The sequence below is a fragment of the Osmerus mordax genome, chromosome 16, assembly GCF_038355195.1.
Source record: "Osmerus mordax isolate fOsmMor3 chromosome 16, fOsmMor3.pri, whole genome shotgun sequence".
NCBI classification, from domain to species: domain Eukaryota; kingdom Metazoa; phylum Chordata; class Actinopteri; order Osmeriformes; family Osmeridae; genus Osmerus; species Osmerus mordax.
Window position 1 is genome coordinate 1,609,904 of NC_090065.1, and position 5,693 is coordinate 1,615,596.

General features: G+C 51.7%; 1 pseudogene; it reads right to left on the reverse strand.

The window, feature by feature from the left end:
- LOC136959203 (pinopsin-like) overlaps positions 1–4,576 on the reverse strand; it is a 23,729-nt pseudogene extending 19,153 nt beyond the window's left edge.
- Positions 4,577–5,693: the final 1,117 nt, after the last annotated feature.

Below are 5,693 nucleotides of genomic sequence, written 5' to 3' on the forward strand. Positions count from 1 at the left end.
ACATACCATGTCACACACACTCACACACACACAATGTCACACAGTTTTCCTTACACCTGAGGGTGTAGTGAAGCAGATACTGATTTCACCAATACTTTCACAAAGTAATTTAACCCACTGGGTTAGGGTTAACCCTAACCCAGTGGTCATGTGGGAAGGTCTGGCTGTACACACCGAGCCCATAAATTAGAGCCGAGCAGAGTAGAAACCTCTCCTCCCCTCTCCCTCCCCCTCCCCTCCCCCCTCCCCTCCCCTCTCCTCTCCTCTCCTCCCTCCCCTCCCCTCTCCCTTCCTCTCCTCTCCTCTCCTCTCCTCTCCTCTCCTCTCCTCTCCTCTCCTCTCCTCTCCTCTCCTCTCCTCTCCTCTCCTCCCCCTCCCCCCTCCCCTCCCCTCCCCTCCCTCCCCCTCTCCTCTCCTCTCCTCTCCTCTCCTCTCCTCTCCTCTCCTCCCCTCCCCTCCCCTCCCCTCTCCTCTCCTCTCCTCTCCTCTCCTCTCCTCTCCTCTCCTCTCCTCTCCTCCCCTCCCCTCCCCTCCCCTCCCCTCCCCTCTCCTCTCCTCTCCTCTCCTCCCCTCCCCTCCCCTCCCCTCTCCTCTCCTCCCCTCCCCTCCCTCCTTCTCTCCCTCCCTTCCCTCCCTCCCTCCTTCCCTCCCTCCCTCCCTCCCTCCCTTCCTTCCTTCCTTCCTTCCCTCCTCCCTCCCTCCCTCCCTCCCTCCCTCCCTCCCTCCCTCCCTCCCGCCCCCCCACCCCTCCTCACACCTGTCTGATGGCGTGCAGCAGCTTGCCGTAGCAGAACACAATGACCATGAAGGGCAGCACCAGGCAGAAGAGGAACAGACACAGGATGTAGCTGATGTTGTTGGTGGTCCTGGTCCTCCAGTCCACGGAGCAGGTGGTGCCGGGCCCCTCTGGGGCGTAGCGGCTCCACCCCACCAGCGGGGGCAGCGTCCACAGCAGCGAGTACAACCAGGACAGCAGCAGCCCCAGCAGGACCTTCCTGTAGTTGGTGGCGTCCGCCTCGGTGGGCGCCCAGCATGGTGGCGTAGCGCTCGTAGGAGAGGACGGCCAGGGAGATGAGGGACACGATGCCTGGAGGGGGAGGAAGGGGGGAGAGGATGAGAGTGTGAGAGAGAGAGACGGAGAGAGGGAGGGAGGGGGGGGCACTGCCTGGCAAGGCAGAGAGACACACACAAAAGAGAAAGAGAGAGACAGAAGTGACCCTCCTCACCCTCACACCTCTCCTCACCCCCCTCACCCCCTCACCACCTCTGACAGACAGGGCTTCTTCCAGTGAGTGGCATTAAAACACCTCCCTCCATTTCTGACTGAACGTGACCCATTGAAGAATGACCCGAATCCAATAAGCTACTGACAGCAATCATACAAGCACTTTCTAGCTGTGCAGTCAAACACACAGGGTGTGAATACCAAATCTAATATTCTGTCACCGTCCTTCTGGACCTGACGCCTTGCTGGGCTGAACTCAGATTAGATCTCAGGTTGTTCTGGGTCTCTCTCTTCTCCTCCTCCCTCTCTCTCCTGTCTCTCTCTCTTCTCTCTCCTCCCTCTCTCCTCTCTCTCATAATCTTCTCTCTCTTCTCTCTCTCCTCTCTCCTCCTCTGCTCCATCAGAAGGTTATCTTGTCCTGGCACATGTCGCTCTGCAGCCAGGGGGCGCTCTGGTTGCCTCGCCTGGGAAACCGTGGAAACGGAATTGGGAAATTGGGACCGCACACACACATTTATGCACACACACACTCCTACACCCACACCCAGTCATTTAAACACACACAGTTATGCACACACACTCACAGACAGCACACACACTCACAGACAGCACACACACTCAATTACTCGCACGCAAAACACACCTGTGGACCCCCCCCCTCAACACACACACACACTTCTGCTATCTACACACACACACACCAACACACCAATCAACGTGATCACAAACCTTCTCCAGACCCGATATCTTCTATGTCAACGCAGACACGCACACACACACACTGATGCACACACACACACACACTTCTGCGAGGACACTGTCTCCTGAGTAAACTTATTATGGGATGTCAGACGGGTAGATTAAATGGAGATGAAGGAGAACATGAACCTGCTGACCCTGACGATGTGGAGGCTGTGGTTCCACACGCTCCTGGGATGAGGGGAGGGAGGGAGGAGGGAGGGAGGGAGGGAGGGAGGGAGGGAGGGAGGGAGGGAGGGAGGGAGGGAGGGAGGGAGGGGAGGGAGGGAGGGAGGGAGGGAGGGAGGGAGGGAGGGAGGGAGGGAGGGAGGGATAATGAGGACCCCAGTCAGCAGCAGAGAAGAAAGGAAGAAGACAACAATATCGTAGAGAAAAGGGATGGCGGACTGGCAGATAATTAAGGGAAAAAAACTCAAGATGGTTGTTCAAGGAAGTACGGTTTACATTTTAACAACACCACAGAGGTCTCGTTTCCTGCCTGAGCAGAGCAGAGTGGATCCATCTCTGTCAGAGAACTGAGAACGCCCTCTGATTAAAGAACACAACCACTTGGGAGAGGAACCTTCCCCATCGGGTCCCAGATGATCCGAATTGATGCCGGTCGTGTGTCTTCTAGAAGATGTTTATGTGGAACATATGGGAGAGCTTCAACGTCTAGACAGAATCAGAATGGGATTTATTCGCCATGAATAAATCACAGACAAGGAATTTGCTTTGGCAGGAAGTGCCAAAGCGGGACACCACGGGATGTAGAGAGAGCTGGGAGACAGAGATGAGGGCGGGAGAGTCCCTGCATGTCCTGCCTGGCTACACAAACACACACACTCTCTCAAACACTCACTCTCTCTCTCACACACACACACACTCTCACACACACACACACTCTCTCTCACACACACGCACACACAGACACACACAGCTATACACATACATACCACACAAACACATGCACACACACACACACACACATCTCCACATACATAAGCACCTTTACACACTCATGCCTACACACACACGTAAGCCAGACCAACACACGTACACAAACAAGCACACACACCATTTTCTCCTGACACACTTTGCCAGTCCTACAGGCTGTTAATCAAGTAACGCAGAGACTGAATCCCACAGCACCTGCTCATGCTGTGCGTGAGTGCGTGCGTGCGTGTGGTGGGTAGGAAGGTCGGCGTTGTTTGTGCGTGTATGTGTGCTTGTACAACTGACAGTGTTTAACGCGCGATTGGGCCTATTAAATACCTGTGCTGGGGTCCCCGTGGACTAATATAGTATTGCAGCGCGTGACTGATGAGACCGACATTGATCCCCACCTGTCGGTTTCGTGCAATCAAACGGCACTCGACACGTGATCAGTAGCAACGCGCGGCTGGTAACGGCACTGAAGAAAGCAACATTTTAAGTAAATAAAGAAACAAAAAATCATAAATTGCGTGTTGGTCCCATGTTGCAAGGGTTGAATTTAAAGACCTCAGACAGCGCGATCGACTATTTCTCTCGCGTGAAATTCATAGATTATGACCTAATTGACTAATTGACAAATATATAATCCTGAACTGTAATCTTGTTGTTCAGCATCACCACACGGCAGATCCGCACAACCAGAAATACTATTTTCACAGTATTTTCAAATCCGAATAATTGACCTCCTGCTTATGATCCTCTCTGTGAGCAGACCAGACCAGACTAAACAGTCCTAACCAGGATACATGAGGATCCACAGGCACCGCAACGCGCACGCGAGGTATTTTAACCGAGACACACAGCTCCCTCGCGCTTAACGTCCCAGTCATCAATTTCCATTCCTTTATTTTTCCAATCTAGCGATGAAACGTTAATCGACAGCGAGATACTGAATGCACCACAAGGTTGTGTGTTTGGATCTAAAGACACTATTAAAGCATAGAATAGAATAGAATAAATAAAATGCAACTCTGGTAGCCTGAACTGTGGGTTTATATTTTCCCGACGCACAGAATCCTGAGTTCATTTCACATATTCAAACACAGTCCAAATCCCCACAAGGTTCCTCAAACTGAACTATCGAATCCTGCTACCAACGCGGTCTCAAACGTTCATATTTTTGGCGTTGTTTCAAAGCCGCGCATTTTAAACACCCCTTTTACTAAAACACAACAAGCGTTTTGAAAACGGTGATCCTAACTGACACCAACTTTTATGACGACCCACACGCTTTCCCCACTCACCTAACAGAGAGTTGATGAAGCCGTACCAGATACAGCCTTTCTCCCCAATCAGCCAGCGTCCCTGCGTGCTTGCCGCAAAGCTGAACGGTGTACCGACCACGCACACCAGGAAATCACTGAGCGAGATGTTGATCAGTAGAAGGTTGATGGGCGTACGCAGCGTCTTGTACCGGCTGTACAGCACTAGGACCAGCAGATTGTTAATGAATCCGAAGAAGCCGATAAAGCCCAAACACACCGCAACGACCAAGTGTCCGGTTGGGGTGAGGGTCGTACGGTACGAAGTAGACTCCAGGTGCTCGTCTGCGGTAACGGCACATAGCGCACTGTCGGCTCGAGCGCAACCGCTGAGATTTACGTTGGACAAGATCATCGCAATCCGTTTTTGAGGCACCAGCGCGCGTGGTGCTTTGAGGTGAGCTGTCCACTTGTTACATGGAAAAGTTTGTGTTTTAGTGGAACCAACTGTAGGCTACGCACTGATTGAGAATGTATAACTTTGTTTCTCAGTTCGGGGGTTTTAAATTCAGAGATAAAGTTTGGTCGCCGCTGTGCTCCACCGTGTGGCAGCTCGAATTCACACGCGCGCGCGCACACCGGTGTGACCGGACTCCTTCTCTTTCTGTGTTTAAATGACTCTAGTAGCCTCCCGCTGTCATATGACGTCTGAACCACGAGCCACCTTTCCCGTCTTTTTCTGTGACACTAATGACCTTAGAAAATCAGAGCGCGCCGCAAGTCAGTCAGAGCAAGGTGGTTACCGATATCGTTGCATGATACATAGACAAATTAGATTTTCAAATTGTTTAATGAAACTTTGAAACACGAGAGGGGGTTGTGACTTAAATACATTTTCACGACCCAGTCCTGTCACGCAATGATTTGGCCCCTTTTCTCTGGGCTGTTGCGACCCCGCGCACGGACACGCACCGTTGGACCCTGTCCAGGGTCCTGAAAGACCTCGTGAGCCTGAACCGCGGCCACGGAACTTGATTTTCCCCCCACCAGTTCAATTTTATTGCTTGATTCGGCCAAATGGCTTTCGGTATTATAGACCATAGGTCCAAACCTATGTTTTTTTTTTCAGCTATGAGACATAATTTATTATGTTTATTATCAAATGCACAGTAAACAGGATGGATACTTTGCAGCTCCTTCAACAGGACAACAATCGAAATTGAAGTATTAAAAAAACAACACACAATGAACATGAATAAAATAAGTCTAACAAGCGGCTAGTGCCCAAGTGACATGCCTCAAGTCGGCACGCGTACAGCCGACGACTCTATCCAGACTCTCGCTGCGACTGGGAGGGAAAACTGCAGGGCGCGAGCATGTTGCTGTTCCCCAACCCGTCTTACCGTGCCTTTTCCTCCACTTCCTCTTTTGTTTCCTTCAGGCTTAATTGTGCTTCAAAATAGCCTCGCGACATTTAATATGACAAATGTCTAGTTGCTAATTGGGTTTAGTTGAGGCATCTGGGTTGTGGC